The sequence below is a fragment of the Anoplopoma fimbria genome, chromosome 9 (assembly GCF_027596085.1).
Source record: "Anoplopoma fimbria isolate UVic2021 breed Golden Eagle Sablefish chromosome 9, Afim_UVic_2022, whole genome shotgun sequence".
In the NCBI taxonomy this organism is placed as follows: domain Eukaryota; kingdom Metazoa; phylum Chordata; class Actinopteri; order Perciformes; family Anoplopomatidae; genus Anoplopoma; species Anoplopoma fimbria.
Genome location: NC_072457.1, coordinates 24,139,294 through 24,154,845, shown reverse-complemented (window position 1 = coordinate 24,154,845; position 15,552 = coordinate 24,139,294). Strand labels below are relative to the sequence as shown.

At 41.0% G+C, this 15,552-nt stretch overlaps 1 protein-coding gene across 1 annotated transcript in view; it reads right to left on the bottom strand.

Moving 5' to 3' along the window:
• The window catches only part of prkcaa (protein kinase C, alpha, a), a 138,382-nt gene that overhangs the window by 71,798 nt on the left and 51,032 nt on the right, over positions 1-15,552 (bottom strand). The window lies entirely within an intron of this gene.

Genomic DNA, 15,552 nt, shown 5'->3' with positions numbered 1-15,552 from the left:
TTTTTTCTTCCAATTTGTGGCAGCAGAACACTGCGCTTCCATACAAATAAAGCTTATAAGCTTATCCACTTGTTAAATTGGTACAATTATGCCCTGAAAAAGGTCTCCTTCCTTTGCAGCATGAACAGCAGTTAATAACAATTATTCTTACCTCAGGGTCAAAAAAAACATAGAGCCAAGAAAAAACGTTCTAATGATCATTACCAAATCAATCAATGAAAAAGACTAAATAAAAGTTGTTTATAATCTTCCAATAACCAGAGAGCATATTTGACTTTATCTAATCCCTATATTTATTTTAAATTTTAGCCCTGTACTAATCCCTGGCTGATTTGCATGTGAAGCCACAGATCAAAAACAGACACAGGGCAGAAGGCAGATCAAAAGACTGGAGGCAACCAGGAGATAGTGATGAAAACAGAAGCACAGGGGGTCAGCACAGCGATGCCGGCTAATTAGCCAGACTCTCCAACCCGGTATAATTAGCACACAGGCGGCCAACCAGCCTCTGTTAATGAACAGTTTGGCAGGGAGAGGCTGAGCGGGGGCTTCCCAGCAGAAAGGGGGTGGGCAGAGGTGGATGATGTGAAAATGACCAGGGTCACCCTCCACCATGCAGTCACAGTGAGATAAAGAGTGACAATGTCGTCCTGTTGTGTAATAGAATACGCATCTATTAAATTGATTATATTGATAAATTGATTAGTCGACTAACTGGTTGTTTTGGTCTAATGGACTAAGATTTCAATCAGTCTTTTTTATGCTTTTTTGATGCTGAATGACTTATTTAAAAAAAGAATATGAGCAAACTTCTGGATAACACAACATTTAAAAAGAAACTTGTATTTGTTTGGTTTTTACAGATATTCCATAAAATCAACTAATTAATTAGTCAACGAAACTTGACGGGAAAAAAATGCCTTTGGTTGAGGATAGCCCTAATTCAAATAAAAAAAACCTGTTTACATTACACCCTGGTGGACACCGGATTGTTGTGCATTTAATACAACACAAAATCCAGTGAACTTTACTTGAACTTTGAACTTAAGAAAAAACATGCATGCAACACATCACCAGCAAGGAGAGGCATTGTATATTAATACTTTGAATATTGCAATAAAGGCAAAAATACCAAAAAAATAATGGGGACAAAGAAACTACTACATTATTAAACGGATACATTGGTGCTGCAGCTACAATTTCACTTAATAGAAAAAAAGTCCTGTAATGCAGACTGTGTTATTGAACTGTGCGTCTTGCATCTGGCTCATCTGTGTCACCATGAACATACACCTGCAGGCTAAATTGGGAGGGTGCTTGGTTTGTATTATACATGTATATGTATTGCATGTATCCAATATATAGGCATTTAGACTGGACAGTGTTAGACACACTACATGAACAAAATTAATGTGCAGATTCTCATCACAATGGATTTTAATGGTCACTACCAGTACTATACAAACACATGAATTCACTTGTTTTGGAGCAGTTTCTATAAAAAGATTTATCATTAATTATCGTAGAGAGCTAACATAGATAACAAGTGTAATTGGCGGGGAAAAGGCAATACCATATGGGCTGTGAAGCTGACGCAATGTAACACATTTAGGACGGAACAACATCAAACGTGCACACAATATGAAAAGGTTTTTTGAAAAGAGTTTGCATAACGCATTCTGGTCACTGAAGGGACTGAAACACTTAAACTAACAAACAACATTCTGCAAACTCCGACAAAATGAGGAATATATTAAAATAATCTACGTCTGTTTGCAACTGGTTGTGTTGTATGTTTGATAAACAGCATAGACTATAGACGTGTGGTTCATTATGGAGGTGCAGACAAAGAGGAAGGCCGGTGCCCTTCTCTTAAAATAACCACCTGGTCAGAGCATTTAAGGCTATGGACATGGAGCCATTGACGGTAAAATAAAAGTCCAAGTGTTAAACCTTTCTCTGCTTCTCCCTCCATTGGATCCCCCCAACCTCCCATCATAGAATGAAAATTACCCAGTAACCCGGACAAGAACTCTATCTAATCTCAGCATGAGTTAATGTCAAGGTTGTGTGTTTGGTGCTGCAGCAGAACAAAGAAAAGACTCACTAGGTTTACACGCACACAATAAACCAGGTCACTCTAAAAAACTTGGGTAACGCAGCAACACATTTATCTGCACTGTAGTAACCTGGTTACTGTGTAACTGTGACCATGCAGCAGATCGGTAATCAAATGTTTATCTATCCCTGCCCTTATTGTGGAAGCATTTGCTGCTTATTAGTGATTCAATACTCCACGTCCTTGGTGGAAGCCAACTTCTTTAGACTTCTAGAGGTTACTTTGTGTTTGTTTCAGCTTTAGTTGGACTTTGCATGGAATTATTATATGAGTATGTAACGCTCTGTGTAATCACATTTTCTTCAACCTTGCCTTTCACAGAAGTTTCCCTATCAGAAGTGTTTATCATGCGCTTGCACACTACATGTGTGAAAAGCCAATTAAACACCCGCATATACATGTACATGAACATGGATTGGCAGGAGAAACCCTTAAGTTCATGAAAGACTGTGACCTCTTTGACGTCTTTGAACTGATGCTACTCTCACTTCATTTTTGGAACCAACAAGACAAAGACTGCAGTCTGAAGTCTGCTCTGAGGGGTTAATAAGTCACAATTCCCTCACAATCAGCTTCAGGGAGTTTAATAGCTACCTCCAGAATCACAACAACACATACGGTTCTATTTTTGGATTTTATTGCATGGAAGACTTTGGAATGACTCAAGTGTAGCAATCATCAAAGAGTCTGGTCGCTAATACAGTCAACCTGCCTCCCACGGAGTCAAAAGAGATCCACCTGGTGTGACATTTGCAGCCAGAGAGAGAGAGAGAGCGAGAGAGAGAGAGAGAGAGAGAGAGTGTGAAATGAGACGCACTGATCGTCACTTCATCTTTGTCATTTCCGTCATCCACTTATCTCTTTGACCCATCTGTTCCCTACAGGACTGAGAAAGGTTGTACCAGTGACGCTTGAACAATTTCCTTCATATCAAGCGTCAGACAAGCCTAAATCCTAAACCCCCCCTCCCTCTGAATTCTCTCACCCCTGTTTTACCCATAATCCCTCGCTGTGAGGTGACATTTGAAATGGAGGTGGCAAGAGGCTCCTCACTGTACCAGTTTTTGAGTCACCCTCTCTTGTGGTTAACCTGTGCACTTATGTGTGTGTGTGTGTGTGTGTGTGTGTGTGTGTGTGTGTGTATGTGCACTGTTATTCACACACACCTGCAAGAAAACTTGGGGAGGCTCAGCAGGATGTTTATCATTTTGAATTCAATTAAAGTTAAGGACGTTTTTGAAAGGAGCTGTACGTGTGCCTGCTTAATTATCTCCTAAATCAATAGCTTGAGCTACGGGTTGGTTAATTAAAAAAAGTTCCCTCACAGGTTTTTTTAAATGAGCTATTTCGGTTGATTTGGGAGTTCTGTTGATTTTCAGTAACGGCATCTACTACTCGTGTGAGATATTTCCCTACTATGCACAGTTAGAGTCATTGTCTCAACCCCTTCACATGGCACTAATGACACCCTGACAATGTGTTGAACCAAGCAAGGCCCTCTGTCTCACTGTGTCACCAAATCCTGTCATTGTTATTAAATTGTCAACTTCTAATTATATCTTACATCATATTAATCACATTTCCCTCCTCCCATCAAACCCTATTGTTCTAGAAAAAACGGTGGCACTCACACATTACAGTCTCTCACGGATGGACACACGCAGGCGCAGTTATTATAAAGCATTGTGGCATGTAAAATAGAGATGGAGTGACTCCATCAACAGCAGCCAGCCATCACTGTATTCCCCCCTTGAGGCACAAACACACACATTACTTTCTAGTGAACATCCTTGTTTTTTAACCACAGCTACAGGACTGTGGTTACTGAGGAGAGGATTTGATAACAACCAAATGGAGCTATCGTTTATCCAAACATAAGGTGTTGGGCTAGGCAAGGTTACTATTTTTAGCGTACAAATCACCAGCCTGATTCCTCTTGGCCTTTCACTAAGCTGCTGAGTGCTGAGAGGGAGGGCAGGTTGCCACCACAGCTCACAGGGGGTTTTCCTTGCCGTGTTGTATCTGTTAACACATCTGTCTGCTAGCAGAGCTTGAGATAGTAGCTGACATTTTTAACCATTGTCAGGGCCCAAGATGCCCTTTTAGCTGACGTATAAATGAATGCCATCCATCGCAGCGCTGTTCTATGAAGCTTTGATGCTCTTGTTCCTGCGATAATCAAAGACAAGTTTGACATTATGGTAAAAAAAGTCATGCAACTCTTCACTGGTTCAGGAGCTTGTGCTATTGATATGTCATGTACGCATGACAAAGCCTGCTGAAGAACCTTTAGTCATTAAGTTTTTGCAAGCTATGAAGCCATTGAGAAGTGTTTTTTTCTTTTTCTTTCTGGCATTCATTTGATTTGATTGAACACATCTGTACACTGAAGTTTGAATCAACGTAAAACTGAGGCATCCAGTGTGGTGAACCCAAAGGGTCTACGCTGGGTCCACATCTACTTCATCTTTACATGCAGCCAATCAAGCTCATTAAGATACGTGAGTAGATTTTGCACTGTTACAGAAGTGCTTACAAAATCAACCAGGTATTAATCAAACTATTTTTTTTCTGGCGAAGATGTTTCCAGTCTAAATGTAAAACAGTTCCAAAATTTGGTCCGTCGTTACACTCAATTCCCAAGTATACATTTATAAGACAAAGTTAAGTCAGCAAAAGTTACACTGCAGTACACATTAAATATCTGGAATAAAACAAAATATGTCAAACATTTTAATGACAAATCATTTTTTTAAATAATCAAATCTCATTTGGCATGTGTGGAATTCATTGTCCAAGTTGGCACAGTCTAAGTAACATTTGAAGTAATTGCAACCTAATGCAATGAAATAATCCTTCCGGTCAGACTTGAGTCAGGGTGACCAAACCTTGGCTTCCAATTGCTAGCAACATTTACATTGCATCCCTTCATTAATGGCTGTCAGTCAACTCTCTGTTGGAATGTCAAAAAGTTTATTGCAGCTGAGTCAAGACTGAGGGGTTGAGAATCGGCATTTCAACTACAAATAATTCAAAAACTTAAAAGGAAGTTGCCATAAAAAGTGACCTAAAACAGGAATCTTGTGTTTGAAGTTGAACTCAAGCACACTAACAAGTGCTAAAAAACATAGCCTAGGTTCTGATGAAAACACCCAGTATGTGGCCCCCACTTAATAACAGCATCCTTAACTCCCGCTGTGGCAAGCGGGCCTTCATGAACCCCCTGCTGCAAATTAGACCCATTTCTTTTGAACGAATACAGACACAAATGTGAACCTACAGTAAGGACAATCCTTTAAGTATGAATCATCATTTCCAACAGTTTTGATCAGAATTCATAACCTGACAGAGTGTTGTCAGTCACCAGCAAGAGCATTTGCAACGTTGCAAGTGAAATCTTCAAAATAACTCTACAAATAGAATTCAAGAAGACGCTTATTTCCGTTTCATTGGCATGGTTTATTTAAATGAAAAATGTTAGCAGAGGGTGAGATGGACTGAACTTAGTCTTACGCTCTTTGAAAAAACTCTCCTGTTTGCCCTTCCACAGCTGGAGAAAACTGAGTTCCAGGTAATCGTCACCCACACATATGGACGCTGCAGAGACATGTTCATTGGCAGACGCTGGTTCATTAGCAAAGCCACGCTAACAAGTCCTGTGAGTGACACCCACAAGGTCAGGAGAGGGGGTTTGTCACAGCTGTCACATTGGCTGGAAGACGACTGCACTACCTAGTATTCCAACCTTTTCTCCAGCGCGGTGACAGGAAGTAAGAAAATAAAAATAAAACAGGGGAAAAATTGAAAAAAAGGACCTGCCAGTTCATTCAGCCATGTTACAAATGGTAAAAGCCAGAATAAATTGGCTTATCAGACGTGGGCCATCTGTCGGGTGCTTAAAAATTAAAAAAAAACTGTGTGCCGGAAAAGTTGTTTGAAAGAAAAAGTCTTGGCCGAGTCTTTTTCATTGTAATGAGCGAGCAGACAGGGGCAGTGGCTTGGCGGTTCAAATCTGCCCTCTGTGGTGTGGATTGCAAAAAACTCAATAAAAGTTAGCTTGTGTCCATGCCTGTGTTTGGGGATTCAATTATGGAATGGAGGAATAACGCTGCAAAACATCAGGAAGCACAGGATTTCAGCAAACATACTGTAGTGCCTGGTGTAAAAGGGAGTTTCTGTTCAAAGGGCTTCATGAGGAGAGGATAGGAAGAAGGAAAGAGTCCATATTTATATTTAATATCCACAGAGATTAAGTGCTATCCCAGCAATAACCAGGGATCTTAAACCTAATCTGACAAATAAAAAAACGTGCTGAAAAAAAACATAGGCCAACTCATTCTTATTTCTATTTACAGAAGTAAGGCTCAGGCCTGACTGAGGGACAGTGAGTTAGTTTCAGGAAATACTGTGTAGACAACCGGGGCACATAGTCAGAAATAGACAATGTAATCTACAATCAGCATAGTGACGTCGGTCAGCGTTCCTTCAAATAATGCTGTCAACAATAATTGAATTTGAAGAAAGTAATGAATCCTAGCCAGACAATAATAGACTTGATTCAGCATATTTTTGTGATAGTGTAACACATTCCTGCAGTTTGTTTTTCCTTGCCTTTAGCAATACAGGTAAAACTATTCACACCTGCGATGAATAACATACACAAGTAGAACTCTAAGTCTCTAGAGATACAGCAGGAGAGGAAGAGTAGCAGGCTGTCCTGTCTGTACCTTGTATCATTCTGTTTTGTCAGTTCTGTTGATGGTTTGGTTTCAGGCCTCGCTGGTCCATGCAAGGTCAACTTTAGACTTCAGACCCCCATGGGCTTTTGTCTCTAGCATTTTTGTGCCCTCTGACATGCAGGACAATTATAGCACATGGCCTTGTTTGACAGGATCATAAAAAAATAAAAATAAAATACTACGAAAACAAAGATTTTAGTTTGCTCTGAACATATTGGTGTCAGCCAGAATCCACCCATGCTGACATGTCACATGATGTAATAATAAAAAGGTGAGATTATGTCCAGATTTATGGATAAAAAATTCAAAACAGTGTGATATCACTGAAAATGTATCTTTATTGACAATATCTAAAATCACAGACGGCCAAAGAAACCGATAATAAACCTATAACATGCAAAACCGGGGGTGCCTTTAACACTCGGTGCTGATATGGACGTGTGGCACAGATGAAGAGGTTTTGTAGCTTGCTGGCAGGCCTTGGTGAGGACAAACTCTTATCCTGCAGCAACTGTGACACCGAGCCGATTCGTGGGTCAAGAGCAGCTCCAACTCTCTCATGCGCTGGTCATTAGTAATACTTAGCATGGTTGGAGCAAGGCACGCTACCAAATACTTGCTGTAAACAAACCTCGGAGGGACTGATGGAATGTGTGTGTGGTTGTGTGTGTTTACTCTGGGTACTAAATTGTGCGTGACTTTAGTGCACTTGCAAATTTCTGCGTGCTTGTTTTTGTATATGCATTATTTTTTCATTATGCGTTTGTGGCTGTGTGTATTTGTATGTGTGTAATACTGGTTCCCATGATACCGCACAAACAAGAACATGACCGTTTAGTCTTGAGAGGCCTAGTGCATTATGGGTGCCTCACGTACACAGTTATTAATCTGTGATGGGGAGATTTCTATTTTCCCTAAACCTGCTTAAAATACTTATGGCATGTTGGTGAATTCTTGACACACCATCAGACGATCACCAGTGGGTGGGAAGTTGCTGCTTTCAGTTGCACAATACCAGTAGAATTACAGAGCAATAATAGCTGCAGTGAATGGGTCCTTCCAGTCAAGGAAACATCAGTGGGAGAACAATGCCGCTCTGTGTCGTGTTGTTTACAATAAAACTGTCAAACGGAGATTTGTGTGTCCAGTATCCTGTGAATAAGAAACTATTGTACTCATCTGTAAACAGATCCACAGAGGTGCAGGATGTGGTTGCAATGCCTCTTAGCTGAGATACTGTACATCTGGCTGATATTCCCTAAATGCGAGTGTGATTCTGGTCAGAAACTGGCAAAATGATCCAGCCACAGAGACACCAGAGAGACTTTCAAAGGGGCTCTCAGGCACAGACCCAGACGATGGTCACTTCACACACAGTACAATATATTTTTTTAACACAATAGTTTTAGGCAGCCAAAAGGTCGCAGCATTAATACATTTGTATTCAGTCCATATCTTCGGAGCTCTACATTATTCATGTATGTACAATACATACACCACAGGGCCAAGTTTTTAGTTTAACTCAAGCTTCGGTCTTCAGTCTTGGGCTGTGGAATATCCCCCAGAATAGACTTAGCTGCCGTGGTATCCTGAAGCAAGAAGCTTCTGACAAAGGGTCAGACATTATCTCTTTGATCGCCTCACTAGGCCCGTTGTTAAGTAAGTTGTAAGAAAAAGCCAGTGTTTCCACAGCGGCTCCTACTGCATATATCTCTGTCTAGTGTTTGGTGGAATGAAACTGCAGGCACTGGTGATAACAATCTTGCCCCTTTGGCAGCGAAGAACATCTTTTAATTCAACATAATTATATTTTTCAAGCGCCACGTGAGTGTTGAAAGGTCAAGCAGAAGACAACTGAACATTTTGTTGAGGCCACAGAGATTTTATGCTTCAAAGACGCCCATTTAATTCTTCTCCAGTGGGACATTTTACCAGCAATTCATTCAGCAGCTCCCAGTGCACCCACCCATCGTGTACCCTTTAACACACACGTAAACACACACATATTTGAGAATATATAAGCACATCTGCAACGTCCCCACCAGCAAAGCCTTGATTGAACCACATTTCAGACAGGCATGTCACAGACCATTAGCAAGAGAGACTCAAGATCTGTTAGTGTTCATTAGAATCCCACAGCATATAAATACCATCAGCCGGCAGCCCAGGGGACTCTCCGTCAACCATAAGTCAATAGTGATAATCACTGGGACTGCTGACATATTTCTGAAGAGAAGATGTGATGAGACAACAAGGATTATTCTAAAGGCTCCATTTTCCCTGTGACTTTAAGCTGCCATTTATGGGCTAGAGTAAACCAATCTCTGTTGCACATACTTGTTTTTTTTTTTATAGGCGTTGGTTTGGACTATTCTGATATTAATTATTGATAAGGATTTTCCCTCTTATGGCTGAATAAGGGAGTCAAGTCATGTATTGTACATCCATGCACTGATGTGAATCAGGCTAGATGTTAACAGCTCATACATCATTTGAGTGAGCAGCCCACAATGATGCTAATAACAATAATGTGACTACTATCATACAAAACAGAGTATTTAAAGGTGATGCCCATCAACTAAACCTAACTGAATTAAGCTGCTGACATTGGATTGTGTCTGCGCAGCAGTGAAGATAAAGGCATTGTTGTGGAAGCAACATAATAAGAAATCATTCACGGTTATCGTTCAGGTATCTAGGGAAGCTTCTGAAGAATGACACAGTCAGACATTCAACCTGCTCTATAACAACAGCCACCAGAACGGGCTTTACTTTGATTTCCAAACTTCAAAAGTAAGAGCTTTTTTTTGTTTGAAATAATAATGCAGGAAAATTCTGTTGTGTAGCTTTGTCACAAGAGCAACAACCCAATATTTTCACTGTGAATCTCTACAAACCTGTAATGATCCATAGTCCGTCTCTATAAACACTTCCCAGACGAAATATTAACTGTTTATGTAAACATTTTTGTTAGGTTTGTCTACCACAGAGCATGGGAATTTAATACAACATCTATTCATGTCTGTCTGTGGCTGCTATTTAAACTTTAAGCTTTTGTCTCTGAAAGCCATCTGCATTGTAACTTTTATATATTATCTACACACATCATCAAGTAGGGGTATAACGCGATTTTGAGAATGCCCCTTTAAGCCCACACACTTGTTTGTATCAGCCTGTGTCCCCTCAGGAGACTTAGCTCCTTCGGGGTCTGAGATGAGAACGTTTTTTTGATCCCTGTCTTCTCACATATAGTCTACTGCAGGGCAGAAGCCACAAACATCCGAATATGATGCATGATAAGGTTTATTTTGGAGGGGCGGTACATCAGCAACTTCATTCAAATGTTTATTACCACACAGCCGAAAAAGGCCCACTCTGGGAAAATGGTTGTTGTCTCCACATTGTAGCCTTAAGTATTTGAAACCCTGAGTTAAAACAAAATCATCATCAAACAGATGTAGTCTCAGTGCAGCTGTAGTTACCATTAGGAAGGGTGTTTCAGGCTGCAGCAGTGCACTACAGTCAACAGGCCTTTTGACATTTAAGCAGTGCTTCATGTTATCCTAACTGCTTTATTATCTGGAAGACATATCTCCTTTCCTTTTCCATCTCCTCCCACGCCTTCTAATTCCTAAACTCCCCCCCTCTTGTTTGGTCTTCAGTCTATCAAAACTGTAGATTGTAATGACAGTAATGGGTCACATTTTTGAACTTGAAGGATGTTCTCCTTCTCCCTTGATTTCACATCTATGAGTCTCTTTGAGCAAGTGGTGTTTATCAGAATAACAAGCTTTACACACTAAAAGAATACAGCTCAGTAAAAGAGACAGGCTATGGGAGCAGACGACATTTGTTTATTCACTATTCAAGGACGCGAGTTGCTGTTGTGTTTGTGTGTGTGTGTGTGTGTGTGTGTGTGTGTGTGTCTCTTCTCATGCCTCCCTGTTCTGCAGGCTGCAGATCCAGATACCAGGCAAAGAGATAAGCCTATCTGGCACTGCTCACAGTGCGATTTTATGTCTTGTGTGTGTGCGTCTACAATGATCTCATTTAGCTGAAACAGTGCACCCTGACAGGGCTCCGCACGATATGTCACCACTCACACACCAAAATAAAATCAGCGCTCTAAGCAGATTTATGCAGGGTTGGGTTTCTTTGTGACCGCATTTCCTTGGAAGCAGTGCTGGGGCCAAGTCTGCCATAGGGACGTGTGCTTAAAGCATGTGCAGGGGTCCGACCCAGTAAGGGGTGGGGGGGCTGACATGTTGGGACACTTATACAAGGGTCATTACGTCACACAGGCATAAGCAGCTAGATTGACACACAGGCAAGCAAACATTGAATACTACCATCACTACTCCGTAAGAGGGGTAGACATTCACAAAAAACGTTGGTGAACTTCTGTTATAACAAGATCTAAATTATATATCTTTTCAATCTTTACAATTTTTATCCTTCAGGGCCCTTCTTTTGAGAAAAAAAAAATCTGTCTTAAAAAGTTTTAACTGTCTGAAGCATAGTTTACAAAACATGGTTTGCACAGGTTTTGCTTTATTTTAGGGGGTCAAGCCAAAAAGAAGAAAAAAAAACATAAATAAATCATATACTTTTAGAAAGAAAGGGGAAAAAAAGAGAGAAAGATGTTTGAAAAGGTTTCTTTTAGAAGACTTATCTTTGAACTAAGGGTTGGCCGCACGATGCAACCATCACAAGGTGTCACAAACAGCTTCTGGGCCAGAACAGGCTTGTTTTCATAGAAAAGGCCGACACCTTCGCTGGAAGGAAATAGATATACAGATGTAAGGCCCCATTGATTTCGACAACCAAAGATGCCTGTGGCGGAGATGATGTAATTTAGCTCTACTCCAGTTTAATCTCGTTTCCAATTCCCATGAAGAGTCCTTGTAATGAGATGGTGTGCGTCCCAGGCCTTGTCCCCAGTACACCTATTTCTACCAGACCTGCTGGAGTCTGCCAAAACCATCTCCTCCTCTGTGATTTGCCCTTTTAAATATCATTATCCCTGCTGACAGCGACATTACTCACGAATATTACAAATTAGATTTCTCTCACGTTAACTGAAGCGCTGCTTCTACCTAGAGATGTTCAAAAAACATTTTTTCCTTCCTGATACCAATTCCATATACCTGAATCTGGATATCGGCCAATACAGAGTATCGATATAAGGAATATGATGGAAGTAGCTTACAGGAGAGCCATCTCACTTCTTTCTCATCTCTGTTGAGAGTTGCACATGTGCCCTAACAATCTAGCAGGATGTAGATCGGGTAGTGAGTGACATGTGTTGCTGTTGTTACTGAGTAGCATATATGATGATCTGTGCATAGAGGAGCACACCTGATCCGTCATTTTAGGCTGTATGGGAGGCATTTCCGATACTGGCATTGTTATCAGAACAACTCCACTTAAACCTTCTGACTGCATCCCTTCAACTGAGTGATTAAGGCTGTCTTTTTGATACAATTGTTACTGGTAGATATCGGGAAGGAGAAGGTTTATATTGTGGTTGTCTATTTGAGCTCTGCCAGGCTGCCATGTCAGCCTCAGGTCAGTTTCCAAGCAGAGGAAACAAGGAAAAAGGGCAGTGTGCTACCGCTTAACTCTGTTACTCTGTCACAGATATCAGTGCACTGAGCAGCCCGGAGTGATTGTCTGAATATACGTGTGTTTGGGAAATCAGTGTAAAATGATTTGCAGATAGCCCCGGGTCATATGTGCTGCACTGGTTAAGTGGACATCAATGATGCAGCAGCCACACGCCCACACAAAAGCAAGCACATCAAACCTCTTAGCTTCATCTGCTGAGCACCTGTAGTGCAACGAGAAGCTGTTGCATTATTGATGGTCTTGTCCTGTAGAGTACTGAACTTGCTCAACCTGCAGGTAACTTTACACCCGGCAGTCAAGTGAAAACAATTTGTTAAAGTAAGTGCTTTAATCAGACTAAGTGACACTTGCACGGAATGTGCTTACAAGTGATACCAGATACAGATGATCACTAAGAGGCCAGATTTTGATTACAGGGGTTATGTGGTTTAACATAATTTCAAGCGCAATTTGGTTTTCAAAGATGATTTAGAAATTCTTGCAAAGGACTAAAGAAATTTAAAAAAAGAGCAATATAATATTTTCAACACTCTTGATAACAAATCATTTTTAACATTTTCTGAAACAACATGTTTACCCCACTACTCAGTGTTATTTGGGTTTCCTTGAAAATATTTAATGAGATTATTAATCTAGTAGGTTTGAGCAGACAGACATCCGCTGCAATGCCTGTGAAACTGGGAGATGAACCAAGTGTTAGTTCTCTCCTCAAAGATGGCACCCTCAAACTGTGTCTCAAACCTCACCAGTGACTGTGCTCTGTGGCAAACTACTAGACCGACTATACGGAGCAATTTGCACATGAGAGAATGTGCATATCTGCAGCCTACCCTGCCCCTGAAACAACACCCCGAGGCTGCGGCTGTGAGGAACAATATATTCACGGTGATCTGGTCCCGTCAAACCGAGGCTAGCCGCTCACAGCGAGCTCGCTACTGAAAAGATCTGGGGGCTCTTTTTGGCATCTTTGTGCACACTTTGTTTCTTCTGGTAGGAGAGTTATAAAACACAGAAATGAGTCAGAAAATGCAGGTAGCCTAGATACTGCAGATCTTCAGGATATTTGCTGGCAATGGGAGTTATTGCCTTCCTGGATCGCACGCCTGGGAGGCAGCAAGCCATGTAATATGTGTGGTTGCCCCTAGCAACAGTACTGCTAAGTGCACAAAAATGTATATCAGAAGGGGGCATCAACAATTCTAATACAGAATGGGATAACAGACATATCTTATAAAAAGATATTTGGTCTGTGGTTGCGATGTGGTCACATGAATTGTTAAAGTGCCATAAAACCACCCAGAGTGCCTGCATGAACAAAAGGCTGAGAATAATTTAACACTCCTGCGCTCTAATGAAAACTGCTCTAGTGGGATTGGATTCCAACACATTAGTTCTCTCCTACTACTTAATAGCATGTCTTATAACACATTATCCCTATATCCAAGTGTGGCAATGACAAATATAATTTAAGTTAAAGCCTATAATGTCCTTTTGTGATGTGTTTCTTTTGAACTTTGTCTTGATGTTTTATGTAACACCCTGTATTGCCTTGTTGCTGAAATGTGCTGCATAATAATCTTGCCTTGTCCTGCTTAAAAAAGATCTGTTTGCCCACAGGAAGTTCAATGGTGGTGGGTTATGAGAGGTCTGAAAGGAAACTGATATTTGGCTGACACAACAACATTAAAAAAAAAATACTTTTACTGTATCAAGCAGGAACGATTGAGAAGCTTCTAGTTCATTCATTACCAAAGATGCACTTGTGTGTTCTGTGCAACACATTACTTGGGGAACTGGGGCCACTGCAAAGCACAGATATCAAAGGTCATGAAAGACCCTCACTAATCTGAACCCCAGTGCCTACTTGAATCGAGAACCTCCCCGGCTCAGACTATTTTCTGCTGTTAAGGATTCTGTGTCATCCTTGGCGTTCTCTATTTAAAGAGTCTGGGTTGATGATCTTGAATGACACACTGACATATCTCCAGTTACAGAGGCCAGGCTGTGCTGCTGCAGCGCTAAGAGGCTAAACATGCCCGGCAGGCACAAAGGCATGTAAATGTAGTTTCACACTTAGCGAGCAGGTAAGCAGTGGCTGACGGCATATAGCCGGTACCAGCAGGCGATGAAGAGGCGAAAGGGAGACCTCACTGAATGTGTCACACAATCTCAAATGACCCAATGAAAGACTTATTAATGCTAATTGTAACAGGAAACTAAACCAATTCAAAATGAGCATTTGCTTGGTGTGCTCATTAAATCTGGACTACTATTACAACACTTTGTAGAGTCTTGTTTTATGAAACGCTCCCGGTGTGGTATGAAGCCTTACAGAGGGCAGAACTTAACTGGGTGAAAAAAGAAAACACATGGGCTTCACCACAGTGTGGCATCATGACTGACATTCAGAGCTATTGTACGAGGTACACTCTCATTGGTCAGTTTTTTATTGGTATGAAGAGCTTTTGTTGGTTGGAGAAGAAACAATCATCTGGGCTTAATGTCTTGATTGGCTCAGCTATATTTTGGATCCCTTACTTTGGGGTAAAAAAACAAAAAAAAAACAAACATCTGGCCTCTTTTTGGGTTCCTTAAAGTAAAAACTCTTACCAGCTAACTTTGATGTCAAAATGCTTGCAGACTATGCAATATGGGTTGCCAGGTTAGGGCAAGCGATCAGCTTTTAGTAGCCTACTGTGTATATCTCTTGGTCTGGCCAAGACCGATAGAGATGTGTTGCCTCTGGCCACCACTCCTACATTTCCCATCTGTCACTGGGCCAGAGCAGGTCATTGTTAATGGCACAGTAATATACCCATCAGCTAATCTATTAACGCAGTCCTGCTGGGTAATTTACACTCACTGACAGGATGTTATCATGTTCAAATGTGTTTAGATTGGAGGAAAGAATATGGACTTTGATTGCATTATTGCAGGAAGGGAATAAATAATCTAAGGTCAGTTCTTCCTAAGCGGTTAAGAATGGTGACTCACTAATTGGAATATTCAAATCAAAGTGACTCGATGGCAAAATTAACAGATGAATGAAATTAGCCACCTGCTGCT